This window comes from Manis javanica, chromosome 17 (genome assembly GCF_040802235.1).
Source record: "Manis javanica isolate MJ-LG chromosome 17, MJ_LKY, whole genome shotgun sequence".
Classification (NCBI taxonomy): Eukaryota; Metazoa; Chordata; class Mammalia; order Pholidota; family Manidae; genus Manis; species Manis javanica.
In genome coordinates this window covers 57,343,066-57,365,172 of record NC_133172.1, presented here as the reverse complement: position 1 = coordinate 57,365,172, position 22,107 = coordinate 57,343,066, and the positions used below count along the sequence as shown (strand labels likewise).

General features: G+C 43.0%; 1 long non-coding RNA gene across 1 annotated transcript in view; it reads left to right on the top strand.

Moving 5' to 3' along the window:
• Positions 1-21,136, top strand: part of LOC118967520 (uncharacterized) — a 398,901-nt gene extending 377,765 nt beyond the window's left edge. The window contains exon 4 of the long non-coding RNA XR_012126582.1: positions 21,027-21,136. This is a non-coding gene — a long non-coding RNA (uncharacterized lncRNA). The remainder of the gene's footprint in view (positions 1-21,026) is intronic.
• Positions 21,137-22,107: the final 971 nt, after the last annotated feature.

Sequence of the window (22,107 nt, the reverse complement as noted above, 5' to 3'; positions counted from 1 at the left end):
ATTTATTCACTCACACATAGTGTGTCACTGTTTTCATATGTATTTTAAGACATCCTTGTTATTTTATATAGTTAACATTATTTTGGAATTATCCAGCTACTTATTCTTTTCACTATTTCCATTCCTACATGCATTTCTGGTCTTCCATCTAGGTTCAGCACTCCTTGAAGTGTTCTCCTCGGTGTTTTTCTGTTAGGGGTAAATGTCCTCAATTTATGCTTTCCATCAGTGTCTTTATTTTTTCCTTCATATTTTAAAGACATTCTTGCCTGGAATAGTATTCAAGTTTGGTCATTATTTTTTTGCTGTTTTTTAATGATGTCATTCCCTGGTCTTTTGGATTCCATCTTTTAAGCTGAGTAGTTAGCCATCATACCTACTGTTGCTCTTCGAAGATAATGTCTCTTTTGCGCCACAAGCTTTTACGGTTTTTCTCTTTCTCTTTGGTGAAATTGTAAATGGAATCATTTTCTTCATTTCATTTTTCAATTGTTCATTGCTGATTTTAAGAATACAACTGATTTCTCATGTTGATTTTGTATCCTGCAGCTTTGCTGAATTTGTTTATTAGCTCTAGTAGTTTTTTGTGGATTCATTAGGATTTTCTATGTGTATGGTAATGTCATCTGCAAATATAGATAGTTCTATTTCTTCCTTCCAATCTGAATGTCTTTTCTTTATTTTTTTTCTTGCTTATTTTCCCTGGTTAGAACTTCCAAGACAATGTTGAATAGCAGTGGTGGGCACAGGCATCCCTGACTTGTTCCTGATTTTAGGGGGAAAGCCTTCAGTTTCTCACTTGTAAGCAGGGTGCTTGCTGTGGGTTTGTCATGGATACCACATTAGGCTGAGGAAATTCACTTCTATTTTTAGTTTGTTAAGTGTTTTTATAGTGAACAGGTGTTGGATTTTGTCAAATGGTTTTTCTGTATCAACTGAGATGATTGTGTTTGTTTTTCTCTTCATTCTATATGGGTTGTACTGATTGATGGTCATTGTTGAACCATCTTGCATTCTTGCACTTGGTCATGGTATATAATCCTTTTAATTTGCTGCAGTATTTGACTTGTTAGTATTTTGTTGAGGTCTCTTCATGTTTGGCTTTTTAATACTGTGATATGCCTAGTTGTATTTTTTTCCTTGAGTTTGTTGTGTTTTTTTTTTTTAGATTGGGCTTGAAGTCTTTCATCACTTACGGGAAATTCTTAACTGTTGCCACTTCATATGTCTTCTGCATCTTTCTCTTTCTCCCTTCCCTTTTGATCTCCAATTACACATATATTATGCCTATTTCTTCTGTCTAGTAGATCTCTCACAGTCTTTTGTGTATTTTTCATTCTTCATACCCTTTTACTTCAGTCTAGCTTCTGTTAACTTCCAATTTCTTCCAGTCACCCTCTTCCTCTGTGTCTAAACTGTTGATTTGACAAACTCATCTACCAGGTTCTTAATTTCACCAATTGTATTTTTCAGTTCTAGCATTTCCTTTATACTCTCTTTATAAGTCTCTGTTCTCTTGTGAGATATTCCATCTTCTCATGATCATTTAAAAATCTGACAGTGTCAGTGTTTGCTTCATCTTTGTTCCTTTTGTTAAGTCTTCTTGGCTCAATGTTTAGTCCTGTCTCTTGGCAGCCCTGATATTTTTGATTGAGCAGTAGACATAGACATTGTATATGAAAAATTACAGAAAGTGTAGGTGAGCCTTCATTGGTAGGCAGCTAGAGTTGGACTAAACTACTTCAAGCCTGTGATTCCGCCTTGGGAAGATCTAGCCTGTTTCTTCTTTGCAGAGTCCTGACAGAGTACCTGGTGGATTTTCTTCTGCTCAGCCTTTTTGTTGGAAACTGAACTCCAGATTTTATCTTCCCAGGATGATGAGATGCCTGAAAGCTGTGTTTATCTCTTCAGCCCACTGCCTGTATCTCCTTGGCCTTTCGCAGTCTAGATAGCTTATGACTTGGCGAATACCTCCTGGGGATGCATAGCTCCGACCTTTAGGTTTTTGCTCTGCTTCTCTTTGCAAAGTTTGGCCCAAGCCCTGGCTACCTTAGGAGCCTAAACTTCAATTGCTGTCCTCATCATCCCGTAAGACTGTCAAAAACTCTGTTCACCTTCTTACAATCTATCACTACATGGCTTCTCTCTGCCCCTCAGTTTTACAAACTGGTAAATGCTCCAAAGGAAAATGCTGTATAGAGTGTTGTGCCAGCTTCAATGAGTTTTTCTGCTTATCAGATCTTGGCCCCTGTTGTTTTGGCTGCCTTGATAGCTCTTTAATGGTATTGAGGTTTTCTAGCTATTCTTAGTGAGGGGTTTGTTTACTACAGGCTAGCCTGCTGTCAGCTGCATGCATAGCCTCCCCAGAGCTACTCTGGACTGTGTACCATAGACGTGAGAGGACTACCCAGGGTGAAATGAGTGAGCCCTTTAGGCACAGAGAATGTTCAGGGAATCTGCCTTCACTTCTGCCTCTCAGGAGGCCATCCTCTCGTCCCTGTCATATCTTATTTCCTATCAGTCTCTCTGCCTCAAGCCTGTTTTCCTAAAAAGACCCTCAACCTTTTGGACCAGAATATCAGTATTACACCGAAAGTATAAAGTAATGGTATATGGTTATGTTTTAAAATATATAGTCCTTATATATTAGAGAGTCATCCTAAAACATTTAGAGATTAAAAGATCAGTACCCACTCATCACTAGGAACACTTTTTTTTCTTTCTTTCCTTTTTATTGTATCTGTAGAAGAAAATGGACACTACGTGAAACTACTGTGCTAATCATGTCACAATATACATAAGTTAAACCACCATGCTGTGTGCCTGAAACTTATACAGTGATGTATGTCAATGATTTCTCAGTAAAACTGGCAAACAAATGAGTACTTAAAATCTGGTTTAAAATAATCCAGCAGGGGTGGAGGTTTAGTGGGGAGAGAAGATTTGCTATATGAGCATTTGTTGAAGCTGGGTGATGGGTACATAGTGGTCCATTTTCTTACTCTGCATCAGTGTTTGGATATTTCCATTAAAAATATTAGGCATATAAAGAAAGTCACAGCCATGAAAAAATATACCCATGCCCTACAGAATAAAAATCAAAATTTCTAGGCTATTAGTAAGAAGGCCCATCTACTTTCTGTACCTAGTCATGACATGTTCCCAATCCCTTAAAAATGCTGGTATATTTGCTTACTGTATTTCTAGCCTTGTATTCTCTTAAAAAATAGTTTAAAAATTATTGTCTTTATTATTGTTAAGATGAGGATTTTCAAAAGATTTTTAAGGGGAATTTGCAAGCAATTGGAAGTGCAGCAGAGCCCCCTGAGAAGTTTCCAAGCTGCCACATTCCATGAAAGTATAAATAAACATCCCCCCCCCCCCGAGCCTTCCGCCAGAGTATAAAACCACTGCCATTAAAATCAGTAGTAACCTTCATCAGTGTTTTCTGTGTGCAAAGCTTCATGCTACATGCTTTACCTGGGTTGCTTCAGTTAATCCCCCGGCAACCCTGAGATTATTATTATATGGTATCCTTTGTACAGGTGGGGAAACTGAGGTTTAAACCTGGCTAGGAGCAAGGTAACAGCTATCAAGTGGCAACTTCAGGTGTCTGATACCAGGGCCCTGTACCTAATAGAATAATGGTTCTCTTACTGGAGTGTACGTGGAAGTTGTCTGGAGAGCTGGTTAAACACACATTGCCGAGCCTCACACCTCAAGTTCCCAGTTCAGTAGGTCTTGGGTGGAGCCCAAGGATTTGCAAATTAACAAATCCCAGATGATGCTCATACTGCATATTCAGGGTCCACACTTTAAGAAAAGTCCTGCGAGGGGATATCATTTAGGGAAGCAGCCATTTGGTATAAATCCTCCGCTCTTACTCCCCTCAGATATGCAAAATGATCTTGGTTCTTTCTGGGTCTTGGGCAGACAGGGACTCTGTTGTGTTGAGGGTAGAACAAGTGACCTGTGGCTAAGGGTCCCTTCCCTTGGGGGGCGGAGCTCCTCGTGGAAACTGCCATGGCCAGAAGGACACGGACCTGCCCTGGGACCTGGAATGTGCTTAGTCTTTCCTGTTGCCTGGTAACAGGTGGCCCGCTTCACCTTGCAGCCATGAGTCAGATGGTGTCTGTGGGCCATTTTGGTGATAAATGCTTTAGCACCTCCTGAGGCCGCAGTGACGGGTCTGTCAGGCCTTTCCTGGAGAGACCTCAAGTGCAGTCAGTAAACATGTGAACCTTTGCTCCTTTCCTGGTCCCCCTGCCAGCGCAGCCTAGCTCTCTGTTCTTAGGTTCGTATTCCTAAAGCTCCTGTCACACAAACCTGCTCTTTCTTCCCAGAGCATTTTCTGCAAGGCTCTTCCCACCTAGCTGGGGCGTGCTGGTGTTCAGCAAAGCTGTAGTATATTCAAGAGACCAACTCAGGATAATGGTGACAGAGAGATTCAGTGGCTATTTCCAAACAAAAAGCCCACAGCACAGTGAAAATGTGGCAGTATCCAGCCTTGATATTCAAAATGTGGGCAGGAACCAGCAGCTTCTGCCTCAGCTGGAAGCTGATTAGAAATGCAGAGCCCCAGGCCCCACCCCAGACCTACTGGACCAGAATCTTCATTTTGACAAGATCCCCTGGTGACTTGTGAACTTCACAGGTTAAAAAGTCTGGTGGTTAAGAGAGAAAGAACTGGAGAATGGGCTCAAACTCTAGATTTGCCCCTCGTCCAGCTGTGGGGACTTGAGCGTGCCACGTTCCCCTGCTGGGCCTCAGTTTCCACATCTGTCCAGTGGGCACCATGGCGGTAGTTACCCTGCGGTCTTGCGAAGATTAAATGTGTTAACAGATGTAAGGGCTTGGCAGACGTTAAGTGCTTAACAAATGCTAGCAGTTGTCATTACTGCCCACATCCCTCTGACTGCCCCTGAGGCCAGGAGGAAACAAGACAAACTCACTGAAGATCTAAATAGACGCTGTGCTCCCTGTTTCCTCTGCACACCCCGTCGCTGGGTGGTGGAGGCCGGGTGGCCTCAGGGCTGTCCCTTCCTGTGCGGAGCTCCCTCGGAGGGGCACTGCTGACGTGGGTAGCTTGGCCTTTCTCTCAGCTGCCACGCCACAAGCCCAAAGCTTCCTGGAGCTCAGGACACCATCCAGACAAGAGAACCACCCTTCCCTGGCGCTGAGTCACACCGTCTCTATTCAGAAGCAGATCGGGGCAGGTGGAAAGGGCCTCAGGTCTGGCAGAGGGGCCCCAGGCGCGGGACTGTGGGACTCATACTGTGACATGAGTCACACTTACTACATAAGGGTGGATCAAGAGCATTCAAAGGCCACTCAAGTCCATATCCGTCCCCACACACTGGGGAGGGGGTGTCAGCGGGAGACTTGCCCGGAGACGCGTCCTGGAATCTCCACAACAGCTGGGCTGCCCTTCTCATCCTTTCCTTTCTGTGCACAAGGACAACACCATCCTTTTCCTCCTGCTCATCAGGGATGAAGTTACAATTTGAAACAGGCAGATAAGTTACTTTTCAGAACAGGAGAAAAGCTGTAGATAACTTACTTTACCTTAAAGAGAGTGGAATTAGTTAGTACCCCAAGGTCAGGAAGTCCAAAACAGTAACCCCTTCTTAAGAGCTCTGTACAAAAATGTGGAGTTGGAGTAAAAAAGCAATTTCGTAAAGGAAATGCGTTGCTTTAGCAATCAAAGGAATAAAGCTTTTACACCATTAAGCTTGTCTTCCTGTAACATGTGAATACTCAGGGTCGGGAGGTCAGAAAGAAGAGCACCCGCGCTCCCGGGGGCAGCAGAAAGTCAGGGGGCGATTTCCGGTGGCAAGTTGGTCTTAGAAAGACTTGGGACGTCTGACCGTCCCGCTGTGCGCCAGAGACACAGTCCAAACCAGCAAGTAGGTTTATGAAGAGAAACATGTTTACTAAATTATTACATATAATAGGAGGTTGAAACTATCCTTTAAGTCTAATTTTACAGTTTGGCTTTTGTCTGTAAATAGTAAACCTGCTGGCCATGCAGGTCTCAAAAAGGGTTCTGAAAACTCTTGAACACCACAAAAAATGTAATTGCTAAAATACTAGATAATAGAATTCAGCAGAAAACAAGATTTTTTTTTTTTAAGCCTTAGGGTCAAAGGTACATTAATAACAACAACAAAAGGTTGCCCCACTCTGAAAAAAACCGAAATATGAAAGACTAGAATAAAACATTAAAAAGTTATTAGGAGTTATCAGGATTCAATGAATGTTTTTCCCTCAGGCACCTTTTCAAAACTTTATGTGACTAACACTGTTTTTATAATACAAATGCATGTATATATATCTATCTATAAGTGAATATGTATTTGAATGTAACACATATGAACATAGGAAAGCAGTATATAGTATCCATAGCAAATGTGATATGATGTAATATAATCAATATAGTATGTAATGAACTCTAAGACTAAACTCAAAGAAAGGGGTCTTTGTATCTGGTGTTTTATATTCATTCAAGTCTTGTTCTGCATCATATTCTCCTTTATATTTGTCAGCAAATGGTGACCAGTAAGCAGAAATTAGCCAATTTGTAACTTTAATCCAGTATACTTTGGAAGAAAACTGTCTGGGTGTAGATTATGTGCTTTATTAATCCCTGCAGATTAGCTCTTTCTGGGTAGAGAACGTCCGGTTGATTTCCCCATAGCGAGACAAGACAGGTGCCAGCTTTTACCTGTAGTAATGACCGGTCTTCCAACTTCACAGTAGATAAATCAGGTGGCAGTTGAATTGCTACCCACTCCCTTTCATCCTTTCTGGTACCTCTTCAACAAACATAGTGAATTAGGTTTTTCTGGGCCAAAGAATATCCATGGTGTGGCAAGGGGGCAAGTTCACTGGTCACCCCAGTCTAAACACAGTTGGGGGACTGCCAGTCAGCCCGGATGTAAATGGGGCTGTGGCAGTCTTCCTAAAAAAAAAATATATATATATATATAAATGAAAAGTCCACCCAACCCCCATGCAATCTCTAGAAACCCATTGTAGGAAAAGAAGAAACTGAGCCGAACCAGACGCCTACATTCTTATATATCAATGGCATTAATCCTATGATTGGGCAAAGGAACGGGGGGTGTTGAGACGCACCGTTAACCCTGAGGCATGAAGTTCTTTCCAAGTCCTGCCCCACCATGCAGACAATTGCCATGTCCACGTCACAAAGCCCAGCTGTTGTCCTGTTGTCCCCTAACCAAACCAAGGCTCAACAAACCAAAACCACAGGCTGCAGTTCAGATCCAGCCCGCTGCCTGGTTTTTGTTTTGCTTGGCTCTTGAGCTAAGAATGACTTTTATTTATTATTTTTAACACAGTAGTTTTAAATGTGTATATAATTGTGTACCTATTACTCTGAAGTCTGTCTTTTGGCCTCGATTTTACCTAAAATATTTCCTCTCTGGGCTTAAGGAAGCATTTCCTGAAGGTGTTCATTGTTCCCAGCCCAAGCTTTTACTTCCTGTTGGAACTACCACAGAACCCTTTATTGGTATCCCTGCTCCGCTCTGCCCCTCCCCACGTATCTTTCTGCACACAGCAGCCAGAATACAAATGAGGGCATGGTTTTCCTTTGCTTAGAGCCCTCCAAAGCTTGTCATTGCCCCGAAATAAGATCCAAGCTCCCTACCCTGCTCCTCAATCCTGGAGCCCTTTGCTGCTCCACTCTCCAGCTCTCCCTTATACTCACTGGGTTCCAGCCACTTAACCTTTGAGCCTTTCTCACTCTGAGCCTTTCATCATAGCCCTGAATATAAGATATGGGCCTGGTGTTGCTGACATGGCTTTTTTAATTTCTTCATTTCTGCCCTCTTTATTAGTTGATATTCTATTGTAAGGAAGAGGTCTTCCTTTCCGTCCACTCTATTGTCCCATCCAATATATTGTTTCTATATTTATGTATTTACTTATATCAGTTTGAATTTGTATGTTCCTGGGTCATTCACTGAGTTACAAGCTGCTGCTCTCCTTATTTATTTTGATACTTGAATTGTCCCAGATGTGAGCAGGGAGAATTCCTTCAGGTTAGTTCCTGTGTCCTTCTGATATGTGTCCATATGTCTTTGGGCTCATCCTTACCATTTGGCTTGAGCTCTTCCAGGCTCATATTAGACTTTTCCAGTTCTCTATCTGGAATCGGCCATTTCTCCAAATTGCCTTGAATTCTTTTAGAGGATAATGACATTGGAAACAAAGACCTGGATGACAAGCAGGTGATTATTAGGGTGGATGTCATTGCTTCTAGGCCCTTTGCATAAACAGAGCTACATAATATGTGTATGATGCACGTGTGTATGTATACCCACATTATTCACACCCATACACACCTATTTTTAATGATCTATCTGTATCTATATGTATCATCTATTTATTACCTATCTATCAATATTTTAAATTGCGAGTGTCTGGTTAGCCAGAGACGGGTAAGATTCCTCAAGGGAGGAACAACCTAAGACAGGCACAGTCGCAGGGGGGCCATCAGGTGAGAATTTGGGGATCAACAGAGGTGAGGCTCAGAACCTCACCCCCCCTGCTTTGAGAGAAATCTTCTGCATCCGTGGATGTCTTGCTGCCCTTGTCTAGCCTGGATTAATACTTAGTCCATAGGCACACACCTGATCATCTGATCATCTACATTTGCCTTCTTACAGCACTAAACTATGTTTTCTACCTTTATCTTGCATCTACCTACCACTTCAGCATTTTATTAAAAATAAAAATAATAATAATAATAGGAGAAATGTGGGATCAACATATAAATCAAGTACAAAAATCAAACAAATATTCATATTTGACCTGATTGTTTATAGGTCATATTGCATGATCAAAACCGAAAGTTTCTGTGATGAATGCCCTTGTACTGTTCACCATGTAAGAATTTATTCACTATGTAAGAATTCGTTCACCATGTAAGAACTTGTTCGTTATGCTTCAGAAGATTGGAGACTGACGAGAATTAGGCTTGAGATGGATTAATGATTGTACATTGAGCGTTGACCCCCCTATACTGAATTTTATTGTTGTTAACAACCATTTGATCAATAAATATGAGAGATGCCCTCTCAAAAAAAAAAAAAAATCAAACAAATAATCATATTTGACCTGATTGTTTATAGTTCATAATGCATGATCAAAACCGAAAGTTTCTGTGATGACTGCCCTTATACTGTTAACCATGTAGGAATTTATTCACTATGTAAGAATTCATTCACCATGTAAGAACTTGTTCATTATGCTTCAGAAGATTGGAGACTGACGAGAATTAGGCTTGAGATGGATTAATGATTCTACATTGAGCATTGACCCCCCTATACTGCATTTTATTGTTGTTAACAACCATTTGATCAATAAATATGAGAGATGCCCTCTCAAAAAAAAAAAAAAAATTGTGAGTGTCCATGACTACCTTGAACTTCAATCCAACACATAGGGTTTGTGCTGATCTAGTCCCTTTCCACATTTATCCCTTCCTTCTTTGATCATAAAAAACTGTGCTCCCATTATCCACAACATATTCACTTCATCAACGGTAGAATACAGAATGGTTTCAGAATTGCTAATCTATATTACTGTGAAGAACAAACCTACCAACTCGATTTTAATAATTGCATACTGCTATTTTCGTCTTTACTCAGAAGCATTCATCCAAATACTGTATTATTTGGGCTTGTTGTTTATTCTTTCTGTACAGTCATGTTATTCATTCAGAACCGTTCATTTGTTACTCCATGCATTTCACTTTAGGGTTTTCTCCTCATCCTTGTGATTTTTTTTTTATACTAAGCATTAACATGCTTTCAAAAATCACTTCTCTACAAAAAGATGACTCGGAGAGACATCCAGCCCCCATCCCGGATCCCACCCCTCCAGACTTCCTGCTGTTTTCCATCCTCTTTCACCTACACCTGCAGATAAACAAGCTCATTCACTTCTGATTAATCCCTTATGTAGAAACACACATACTTTTTCTCATTTTTCTTTCCTTCTTACACAAAAGGTAGTGTATTATAGCTCTTCCTTGTACGTTGAGTTTTTTCCCTTAGCAGTGATTCCTGGAAATCACTACCTATCAGTTAATAGAACTTATCCTCATTATTTTTTACTGTGACACTATACTTTGCTGTGTATGGATGTACCAGGGTTGATTCAACCATCGTCTGGGAATTGGCATTTAAGTTGTTTCCAGTGTTTGCCACTGCAAATACTGCTGCCATGAATAAATTTATGCCCACACGTTTTCTTATTGTTGAAGCTGTGTCTTTAGGGTAAAGTCCTAGAAGTGCGATTGCTGGATCAGAAGCCAAATGCATGTATTAGTTGGTTAAATATTGCCAAATTACCCTCCACAGCATTGTATCAGCTCGCAGTCGTAACAGCAATGAGTATGAATGCCTAAGACAATTTACTTTTTAAAAACCTATAAAGACTTCTTTAAAAATAAATTTATGACCACTGATATGATGGATAAACAATCACTGTTGAGAAAGAGTTAACCTGGAAAATACATGCAATGTCCACAAACAGGTGAAAATATAGCCAGCGACAGTTGACTGCCTAGGCCATGTGGAGTCCTATAACTGCTAAAAAGAGAAATGAACAAATGCCCGAAAATGTGGATGGTCAACAGATGGCAAGGTGAGACTTTCTTAGTAACATCAGCAGAAGGTTGACAGGGCAAGGACACCGAGTCTTCGGGATCCAGGGTTAGGTGGTGCTCCGTCAGTGAACCGTGGAGAGTCCAGTACATTCTCCTCCCTCCACCTCTGGGAAATGCCAGAATGTGGACACCACCAAACTCCTCGCAAGGCCTGGAAAGGTCCCGCCTATCTGCCCGGCTTGCACCTCTGCCACCTCTCGCGCGGCTTCCATTTCTCACAAGAAGTTTTGCATAACTGAAATCCCGCTGTAGCTGCTGACTGAGGCGCTCCCCGCAGCCTACCTCGTCCTGGGCTTGGGTGTGCTTATTTTGGTTAATCCTCCCAACAAGCCAACAGCTTGCCGAGGCCCCACAGAGACCCTGTGGGAAGCAGCGCGGAGCAGGGATTGAGATCCTGGTGGTGGTCCTGTCCTCCCAGGCCCTCTGTCCCTTGCACCCATATGCCCAGGGACAAGCATGGATCTGACACCTTCACTCTGTTCTTAAACTGCCCAGTGACTGATGTGTGATGGGAGGGGGTGGTATCGAAGCTCGTGCTCCGAGTCCGGCATTTCAAGCTTTGCTGTGTTTGCCAGTGGAGGAAAAACATTTAAAAAGGTTTTTTTCATGAAGACATGTGGAAGAGGGGGCACGCATCAGTCTACTTACAGATCGGCCACAAATAAAGGTTCCTGTTTGTTTATTTATTTTAACCTGGTGCAAATGCCTCCTTATCCCGACACTGCCTTTGCTTGGCCTCTTTCACGTGCCCCCAGCAGCCGGCTCCCTCGGCCCTGGAATGAAGGGCGGCGAGAAGTAAGCCGTCGGTGAAGCAGCCTGCCGTTCGGTATCTTTCCTTATACAACAGTTATTTGTAAACTAATCAATAAACTTTTCTTATTTTGTCGGCTCCTTTAGAACTCTTAGCAGCTGCCTGCTGAACCATGAAGAAACTTAAAATAGCGATGCTCTCCCTTCCGCACTGCCTCTTTCCCCATAGAAGCCGCAAGCCAATCTGTTGTGTTTATACTTGAGGCCATATGAAGCTAATCTGTATGGAAATAAAGGATAGAAATATTCAGATTGAGTTTTACTAAGTGAACCTGAGCTTTCTCCGTTCAGCAAAATAGGCCAGGTAAATGCGTTTCTGATACAGAATAAATCACTTGTTTTTGAAGACCTATATTTTCTCTTTTGCCATTTTGCTTAGAAGTGAAGAATTCACAGCCCTCTGCATGAGCCTGTGCAAAGCACAAGACCCCTCCTTCCGGGGGGTAGTTCCCTGAGCTGAGCTCATTGTCCTGTTAGGCTCTGAGAGTCCTGCTCTCCCAGCCTGGGGCTGCGGGGACCAGGGCTCATCGCCAAGGGCCAGGAAGAGAGGTAAGGACAAGAGTCATGAATACATTTATAGAGTTTCTTACAAGCCGGGCCCCAAGCCTTCACTCAGGCAATCTTGAGTGTTACAAAGACAACCTCTGGCTTTAAGTACTGGAGTATCATCACATATTTATCACTGTACATGCAAAGAGTGAGACCTGTGCAGAGGTGTTTGAAGAGAACGTAGGAGGGGATCCCCACCAGCACGGCACGTGTTCAGGCCAACCTTTCCGAAGCACTCGACTCCAGACTGGGTCTTGTCATCCATTCATTTATTTGGTCATTAATTCAAACAAAATCTGTTGGCTGCAGGTGCTTCATATATCAACAGACAAGACAGACAAGGTGCCTTCTCTCATGATGCATATAGTCTGCATATATCCCAAGCCAGGATGATGGGGGAAAGAGGGGAGCGAAGGAGAAGAAAGACATTCCAGGCAGAGGGAACAAACACATGGATGCAGGAAATAGCGCAATGCTTCCTGCAGCTACACTGAGGTCACTCTTACTTCATTGTACCCTGAGGCTGGCGGTGAGGAGGAATAACGGAGGGGCCCAGCTCTCTAGTTTGTGCAGCAGGCAAAACAGGAAAACTAGAGTCTGCCCCTTATGATTCTCCCATGTACCTCTTCTGTGTCTCTGGCAGGGAAGAAAATTAATTTTAGGATTCTTACAGCAAGTCTTTCAGAGACTGCTCTTTGCTTCTATATGGCCCACATATTTCAGTCTTTTCAGGGGCATAATTAATGCCATGAGATAGAGGCATTCATTTAGCTCTGTAAAAATGGTCATTTTGTGTGGTTTTACTAATATGTTGCAGGGACAGTATGGGGCACTTGATCTTTATCATCTCACAAAGTCTCCCCTGCTGACTCCCATTTGAGGTATACACTATTAAGGCCCTCATGCCATTAGCTGAAGACATTGGGGCTCAGCAAGGTGATGTAAATTGCCCAAAGTCACACAACCACAGAACCAGGATGTGGACTCGTCTGCTCCATGTCAAAGTCTGACGGTGTGATTGAGATGTCGGAGGTCTATTTTCTCTGTTCAGGTGCCTGTGAGGCCACTGAGGGCCCTGTGGCCTGGGTGAGCCCAGTCAGGCCTTTTCTACTCTGCAAGCAAAGCTCTGTGCCCTGTGCTGTGAAGCCAACCTGAACGTGGGTATCCTGGTCTCCTGAGTGGCTACACTGCATGGAGTTGGAGGGTAAGGCACAGACATGGGCTGGAGAATGTGGCTTCTGATGAGGGTGGAGGCCAGGCAGAATTCTGGAAGAGTTTCAGAGGTGACTCAGTCTCTACGGGGGATTCTCGTAACGTCTGTCTCAGCACCTGTTTCTCCCACCTCACCACAGACCCGGTTTTGTCAAGAAGTCTCCCCTGACTGAATCGTTCACATCAAAGCTTGCAGAGCTGCCACCCCTTCCTCAGATCCTGAGCCCTCAGGGAGTGTTAGCAGTCAGGATGGGCAAGATCATGCTGGGAAAACAAACGTCCTGAAATTCTTAGTGGCTTAACATAAAGTCCCTCTTTGGGTCTGTCTCTCCCTCTTTCTTTCTCCCTCCTTCTCTGCACTTTTCATATCATATTCCCAGCAAGAGTCAGCAGGGGGATTCTGCTCATCAGAGTCACGTAAGGTCCTGGTAGAGGGAGGCTTCCTGGCAGCAAGTGCTTCTACCATCATCTCAGCGTACGCAGGGAACATGTCAAATTGTGCACTGGCTCTTACAGCTCCACCAAGAAGTGATGCATCACCTATATTCATATTCATTAGCCAAACCAAGTCACGTGGCCACAGCATCTTAGAAGGGGGTGGGGAAATATAATCTTACCATGTGCCTGAAAGACAGCATGGAAGTGACTAGTGAGAGCCCCAAGCGTAGTGTGGGGGAACATGGCTCACCCCTCAACCATCTGACATGGCTCTGCCAGACCCACACATCATGGAGGGCTGGTTCAAGAGGACAAGAGGCTGAATCAAGCAGACTCGAACAACCTAAGAAATCATGAGTGTACATGTGAGTGCAATGCCATCACTGAGTGTCACTGTTGTGACAAGAGGTTAGAATGTAGTGAACAAGTGAGGTTTGCTTCTCAGCAAGTCTCCATCTGGCCAAGGCACCTCTGCCCTTGGTCTTCTCCCCCTTGCTTCTACCCCAAGTAGGGCTCAGACAGTAGCTCTACAGGAGTAACTGATGATACAATTTAGACATTGTATCCAAATAATCATTGTAAGTAAAAGCCAATGGTAATTTCTTAGGTCACAGTGGGGGGGGGAGTGGGGGAGGGGGAAGGAAACAGATAAGCCAAATAAACATTCTGAAATCTTGCTTTGGACAGGTGTCAGTCACAAGGATGAGATTCATACTATAAATTGATGACATTTAATGTTCATATCAAATAAATCTGTTTATACATAGTTGATGTGTCTTTACATAATGAAAGACATTGATGAGGTCTTATAAATTCTGATGTGTCTGATAGGAGTACAGACACATTGGGGGCCATACAAGGAGAAAAGAAGAAGAAAAAACTATTAATTTAGTACATATTGTGACATTACACAGGTCTACCCCTCCATTGCCTTAAACGCCATCTAAATTTGGAGGAAATGGAGGTAGCGGGCAAAGAATTTAAATAAAATTGTTATGCCAATGCAAGCTGATGTCTCTTCTTGCATTTTCCAATTTAAGGAAAGTGATCATGTCTAATACAAAAGCAAAGATGGTGCTGAGAACATTTCAAATTTGTAATTCTACCAATAAAATCCATCATTTAGTCAACATGTTTGTTTAGTGTCTATAGTGCACTGTGCATTCAGTAGTGAGAAAACCAAGGCCCTTGACCTCATGAAAATTATATTCTAGTGGAGACATGTACAGTGAGAGAGGGAACAAATACATATAATGGAATTTCAGGAAATCAGACTCTTTTAAAGAACAGCAAAGCAAGGAATGAAGATGATGAATGACAGGTTGACTTTAGGGAGGGTGGTAAGAGATGCTTCTCTGAAGAGGTAATGTTTGTGCCAAGAAATGAACAAAGTGAGTGAATGAGTCATCAAACGGTTTTGGGGGAAAGAGTCACAGACGGAGGGAACCACAGACCCCCCCAGGGCTCTGATGTGGGAATGGAGTGTCTGTGAGCTCCACGGCCTATGGAATGGAGCAGGGTAAGACAGAGTATGGGAGGTGAGTCCAGAGACGTAGGCAGACTGTAAGGTCATGAAGGCAAAGGTGAAGCATCTGGATGTATCCCACGTGTGATACAAAATCACTGGAGTTCTATGAAAAAAGTAGCAATATCCAATGTATGTGGATCTTGACCAAGTTCACTCTGGCAGGTGTGTGCAAAATTGATTGTGAGACAAGACTGGAAGCAGGGAGACCAGTGAGGATATGTCACAGGTCCACTTAGAAATCATGGTGACCATACTGGTGGTCAGGCCAAACTTTGATATATCTTAAGGTAGAGCCAGCAGGATTTGTTGATGGGGTGACTGGAAAGATAATGGAAAGAAAGAAAACAAGGATGACCTCTAAGGTTTTGGAATGAGCAACCGACTGAGCACAAGGCAGTGCCCTTTGCTGAAAGAGGAAGGAATGAGTTGGAAGAGGAAATCACAAATTCTATTTTCTATCTCCAAGGTTTGAGTTGCTTATTAGGCACCCAAGTGGAGAAATCACATATGCAAATGAATATATGAGCCTGGAGTTCTAGGGGGACATCAAAGCTACATATGTCGAGATATAAATGTGTAAATCATAAGCAAGTAGCTTGTATTTAAAGTCGAGAGACCATATAAGGTCATCTTGACAATGAGTTGTACATGTGAAAGAGAGGAGGACTAAGGTACAAACACTTGGGTGGACCAACATTAACATTGGGAAAAGACCAGAGAAGCAGATTGGCTAGTGATGAGGGAGGAAAACCATGGGAGTATGGTGACCGAAAAGCTAAGACAAGACAGGGTTTCATGAAGGAATGACCTGACCAGGTGTAACCAATGACTCTAAGAAGTCAGGGACCACGCAGCCCAAGACATGGGCACTGGATTGGAAATGGAGACCACTGGTGAGTTTAACAAGAGCTGTTTTGGGGGACTAGTAAGAAGGAAAGCTTTGTTGCTGAAAGGATGCCAAGATACGGGTGGAGTTACTAGAAAGAGCTGTGAGGTCAAGGGGGAAGTTTATTTGTAGGTGGGAGATGTTTGGGTATGTTCAAACGCTGATGGGAATGATTTCATAGACCAAGGATGCAGGGGGTGGAGAGGAAGTTTGGGAGCAGACTCCTTGGATGAATGAAGGGAGGGGGTTCCAGAGCACGAGGGGCGTCTGAGTCCACATAGGAGCAAAGAAGGGAAGGCTGAGTGTATACCTAGAGATGCAGGTAGATAAGAGATGTTCTTCCAACTGCTTCTGTTTTCTCAATGAAATAAAACTCAAGATCAGCTATTGACAGTGAGTCCTGGCTGCCTGAGGAGTGAGAAGAAGGAGTCGATCGTCATCAGGATAAGTGGGAGGAGGTTTTGACTGGGGAAGCACAGCTGGCTTTTCAGGCGGTGCTGAAGTCCCACGTATGATATGTGGTCATAAATCTAAAGCGAAGCCTGGAAGCATGGTTGTGGATTTCTCTCTAGCCACATTCTGTTTCTCAGGTACAGGCATGGAGCAAGAAGAGAGACGAGTTTAAACAAAGAGGAGGTTTGCCGTGGCAGCGACAGAGGCGGAGGGGGGCCTGAGAAGGGGAGGGAGGTGTTGTAGAGATGATGGAGCGTGAGGTCAAAGTGGAGGAAGATGGTGACCGTGTGCGAGCCTAGGATTAGGGTCTCCGATGGGGCATGAGTGCTGTTTGTTGGAGGGTGTGAATTAAAGGCGATCCGTTTGTGGCCAGAAAGTCTGCTGTTTGAAACCTAGATACAGGAAGTAGTGTGGCTATTGATAAAGCTTAAGGTACGTCTTCGGAAGAGGACCGCTCATGTGTGCTGGAGAAAGTCACTCAAAGGTCACAGTCCAGGGGGAAGGAAATAGAGCAAGAAAATATAGACATATTAATTGTGGCTACTGAAAGAAAGGGAGAGAGAATGAATTCTTAACTTGAATAAGTTACATGGACTAGTGAATCTTACCCAAATACAGTGACTTTCTTAGAAGTTTTGGGGTCTACACACGGAAGTTGTTACTAATCATGAAGTGTTAACATTGAAATAAAAATTATTTTTTTAGGGAAAGCAGGTTTAAGGCTAATCTTTGTAATAATCTCAACAGTGTATGGCTCACATTGACCATTTTTTCTTGACTGTGAAAGAAGAGATGAATTTAGAACAGGATGAGAAATGATACAATTCCACAGCCTCTCTTGGCAATAATGTGAACTGCAGTGAGTGACCTTGAACTCATGTGCCATTAATAGTTGTGGGGATCGTGAATTTTTGTGGTATTTGTTCTGCCCACATAATCCAGGGGCTTTCATGAACATCTGGACACCCCACGGGGGCCTGTTAGTCATGTGAATAACATCCAGTATGTGAGTCTTTATGGAAAAATACGGGAGGCGAGTGTTGTGGACTTTCGCTCTAGGCAGACATTGCGGTAGCTTGTTAGAGAAATGGCCCCAGTGAGTCACCCTCCTTCTACAAGTCCTTTGCAATGTGACGTTGCTCCTCCTTCCATCTAGAAATGGAGTTCATTTCCCCAGGCTTTGGTCTAAACTGACTTTGTGGCTTGTTTGGACTGATAAAATATGGTAGAAGTGACATGATGTGACTTCTGAGTCTAGGACGCAGGCAGCTTTATGGCTTCTACTATTGCTTTTCTGGGACAGGGCTGCCTCCGTGTAAAGGCCAAGCTAGCCCTTTGGAGAATGCGAGCTGCATGCAGGGTGAAGCTCTGCAGACAGCCAGCACTAACAGCCAGATAGAGCCTGCCTGGGATCATCCAGCCCCAGTAAGTCACTAGCCGATGACTGCCACCTAACTGGCCCTACGTAAGACCAGAGAAGAACTGCTCTGCTGAGCTCAGCCCCAGTCCCCAATCCATGGAGCTGTGACTGTGGTTTCATGCCACTAGGTTTTGGGGTTATTACACAACAATATTGCCACGTACACAACACTAGATAGTTGATGCAACCAGTAAGAGTCATTAACAACAAGGACAAAGGGAGGGAGTGAAGTAACATTTATTGAGGGCCTCCTTGGTACTGAGCCACTCCTGAGAACATCACCCTGTTTTGCCTGACAACACCTCTCCGAGGAGGTACCATTTTCTTCCAGTGAGAAAACTGGAGGTCAAAGCTCAGTAACTGGTCCAAAGTCATGTATCTCAGGAATAATGAACTTTAGGCTAAAACATGCCCAAATCTGCTCCTTAAATATATCCATTTAACACCCACACCTCAACAAAATTTCTTCATAAATTTTGGCATATCTTTACTCTCTGAACTATTACTTATTTAATAATATTTTCTTTACATTGGCTCACTTGAATAAGTCACTGAACAAATAAGTATATTGAAAACAGAAACATTTTGTTACTAGGATGGACAGCCATGGCTAAAATATTCATCGAATGCTTTCCCCAGATGAGCTCTCTGCTGATTGCTTCGGATGAATTAATTGATTTAATCCTCACATTAACTCTATTACGTTGGAGCTACTATTGCCATCATCCCCATTTTACGGATGAGGAAATGAGGCTGGGGAGATTAAAAAGTTAGCTGTTTGGTGTCACGGAAGAAGTAAGTGGCAGAGGCGTGGTTTGTGTTCCCAGCATCCAGTGGGTAGTGACCAGGCATGCCGCTGAACATCCCACGTGGCACGGGTCAGCCTCTCCACCCCCAGCAAAGAAATATCCAGCCCAAATGTCAGCAGGGTCAAGGTTAAGAAACCGGGTTTCTGCCTTTTAAATGGTAAACAGAAACAAGTATCGCTTGCCGGAAATTGAAACTCAGCAAAAACCAAACAATGCTAAAAAAATCCCTCTGGAAACTGTTGCTTGCCAAGGCTTGGAGCTTTAGGATCCCTCTTTTTGTTGAAAAAGAGATTAGCGAAACATTAGAGAGCCTGTAAAGGCTCACACCCTGCAGAGACTCTCTCCTTGGTGTGATCAGAGGATTATAAGAGACTTACAATGGGAATTAAATCTCCTTGTGTGATTCCAAGTTATTTACACCCTGTCTACCTACCAGTCGCCCCACAGTCCTCTGTTACATAGCCCATCTTTTGGGAAATGCCATGCCATATCTGGGTGGGCAAACTGTGCCCCTGGGGCCAAATCCAGTTGAGCACCTGTTTTTGTAAATAAAGTTTTATTGGAACGGAGCTGTGCCTGCTCATTTATGTATCCTGTACAGCTGCTTTTGTGCTACAAAGTCCAAGTTGCTTAGTGACAATGGAGACCATTTATCCACAAGGCCTAAAATATTTACTGTCCTGCCATTTATAGAAAGACTTTGCTGACCCCTGCCTAGAACTGTGCTAGGTAAGTAGTAGGTGCTCAGTAAATATTTGCTGAATAAATAAAGCCCTGGGCCACAGTGCTCGAGGCTAACACCCTCTTCCTCCATTTCTCTCCTCTCCCTCTGCACGGAGCTCCTTTCCCCTAGGCCCCCGCCCATTCATCCCTATGTAATTAAGTATTTGTTTGTTTGTTTCCTTATTTTTGCATTCCCATTTTGCTCAGCATGAAATGACAGCTCCATTTTTAAAACAAACACCTGTTGGCTGAGTAGTTCATCACTGTAAGCGGCTCCATTTGAGGGCTCAGCGATATAAATGGCTCTCCCTGTGGGGGATGGTGATGGACCCCCTGGGATCTCAGGAGTCGCTGCCTTTTCTCTTGTAGCTGTTGGCATTCACTGCACTCCCTCGGCTCTGGCGCTAAGGGGTATATAATAGACACGGGAAGGCCTATAAAAGTGACATCTAAAACTGCCGCAGAGCTGAGTATTGATTTATTCATTACTATAAATTTTTTTGTCATTACTATGCAATTGCTCTATCTCAGGAAGAATTGATAGATGTGGTTGGAAGCTACAACCCACTGTGCAAAACTTTTTCCCCCTTCTACAATTCCCTGTAACTCTCCTAAAGAATCATTATTCCTTATTACATAGCCCTGGCATGCCACCTATTTAGATAAATGCGTGAACAAGTGTGCAGTAAATATTCATAGTGGCCCATGTGTCAACGATATATGTCACTAATTAGATAATTTAGTGGTTCAAATAAATAAATAAGAAAATAGAAGCACACCCAGGAAAACAGTGAAATAAAACACAGACTCCTTGTAGGACTCTAGGCAAATAGGATGGCTTTTCAGGCTATAGCATTATCTTATATGTTGAAGGCCAATCAAAAGGTCACAGGAGGGCTTAATGGGGCTGTGTACACGTGGAACAAAACCAGGTCTATAGCGCACCACATTTGTTTGGGTCTTCTCAGTAAGCCACGCTCACGTTACCTAAGCAAGTCTACTCTGAGGGGCCTTGGGGATTTGGGGGCCTTTTGTCTCTTGCATCCCATTTGTTTTGTTGAGTTTGCTATTTATGATCCTGTTGATAACAAAGACAACAGGGCTCTGCAGGTGAGGGGGTCAAATCCTGACTGATAGGAAGAGGGTAAGGTCCTTATTCAGTTCAAGCCCCAGTGTTCTTATCTGCAGAATGGGAATAGTTATAACTTTGACGGTAATGAAGCTGGTGATGATGAAGAATACGTAAGGCAACAGGCAAGGAAGCCCTTTGCAGAGTCCAGAGTTCCAAGAAGACTTTAAAAGACTTTTTTAAATTTTAAATAAATGGTCTCAAGGAAAGTGAACTAGGCAGATAGAACAACTATTTAGAGAGTCAAGAAATTAGCAGCTACTCTTTATTGGGGGCCTCCTTTATGTCTAGCATTGAGCCAGAGTCTTCTTATAGGTTATGGACTAGAATCCAGGTGGGTGAAGTAAAAGATATTTCTCACATTTTGCAGATGGGGGAACTGAGGAGTCAAGGCATTCCGTGCAACTTGCCCAAGACCACAGACCTGGTAAGTGATGCCAGATGAGACATCTACCTCTCTCTGGCTTTATCCCTCTATCCCCTGTGTTGCAAGTGACATGCTGTGTTACCTCCAGGTTTAAATTTAGAACACTTACTTCTTTTGGTTTATAGAAATACAAGACAAGATTTCAATCTGAGTTGTCCAGAGAGGTTAACCAAACTCACAGTGATTGTCCGCTGATTGTCAGAGCTCTGGTTATGTACACAGACTTGGGTCAAACCTAGTCACTCTGATTAAGGGTCTCTGTGAAGATCTCAGGACTCTGTGTTAAACAAAAATAATTGGATCTCCTGAATCCTGAGATGTGGCTGCTTAGCTTTTGCCCTTCCCTGTGGTATGTTAGAATATGAGGGAGATGGGTTCGCTCTGTCAGACAGCTAAAGCCAAATCTTTTAGACATGCCTAAACCAGTCGTGGCCTTATCTGGGCATCTAAATGTCTCAAATGTAGATAGGATGAATCCTGCGCATTATCAAGTAAGCAATCATATAACAAGCAAAGTTACTCATATCAGCCCTAGAGCCAGCCAAATTATCTGATCAGGGTGCCACCTTTCTGGCTTGGGTTTACCTAGTCATAACTGAAAGTACTCATTAACTTATTTAGCAAATATTTAATTTGCACTTGCTGTATGTCAGTAGCCATGGGAGGCACTAGGAATGCAGAGGTGAATTAAATGTATGAGATTGTACCTATTCATGGAACCCTGGTTAAGAGCTCCTGCTGTAAAGGCTGAACAATAAAAATGTAGATGGATGGGCAGATAAATATATGGATGTGTGGATAGGTGAATGGATGGATGGATTTAATAGAAAAATGGATGTGTTTTAATTATCTAGGCATCTTTTAAAATTTCCTTGCAATCCACGGGAAGGCTCAGAACTATTTACTAATTATCTCTATGACTAACTTTGGCACTAGAATGAATCTCTTCAGATTCCATATTGACATATCCTACTGCAAGTTTTCTTCCTTATTATTGAAAACTGGAATTCTGGACTCTTGTCTC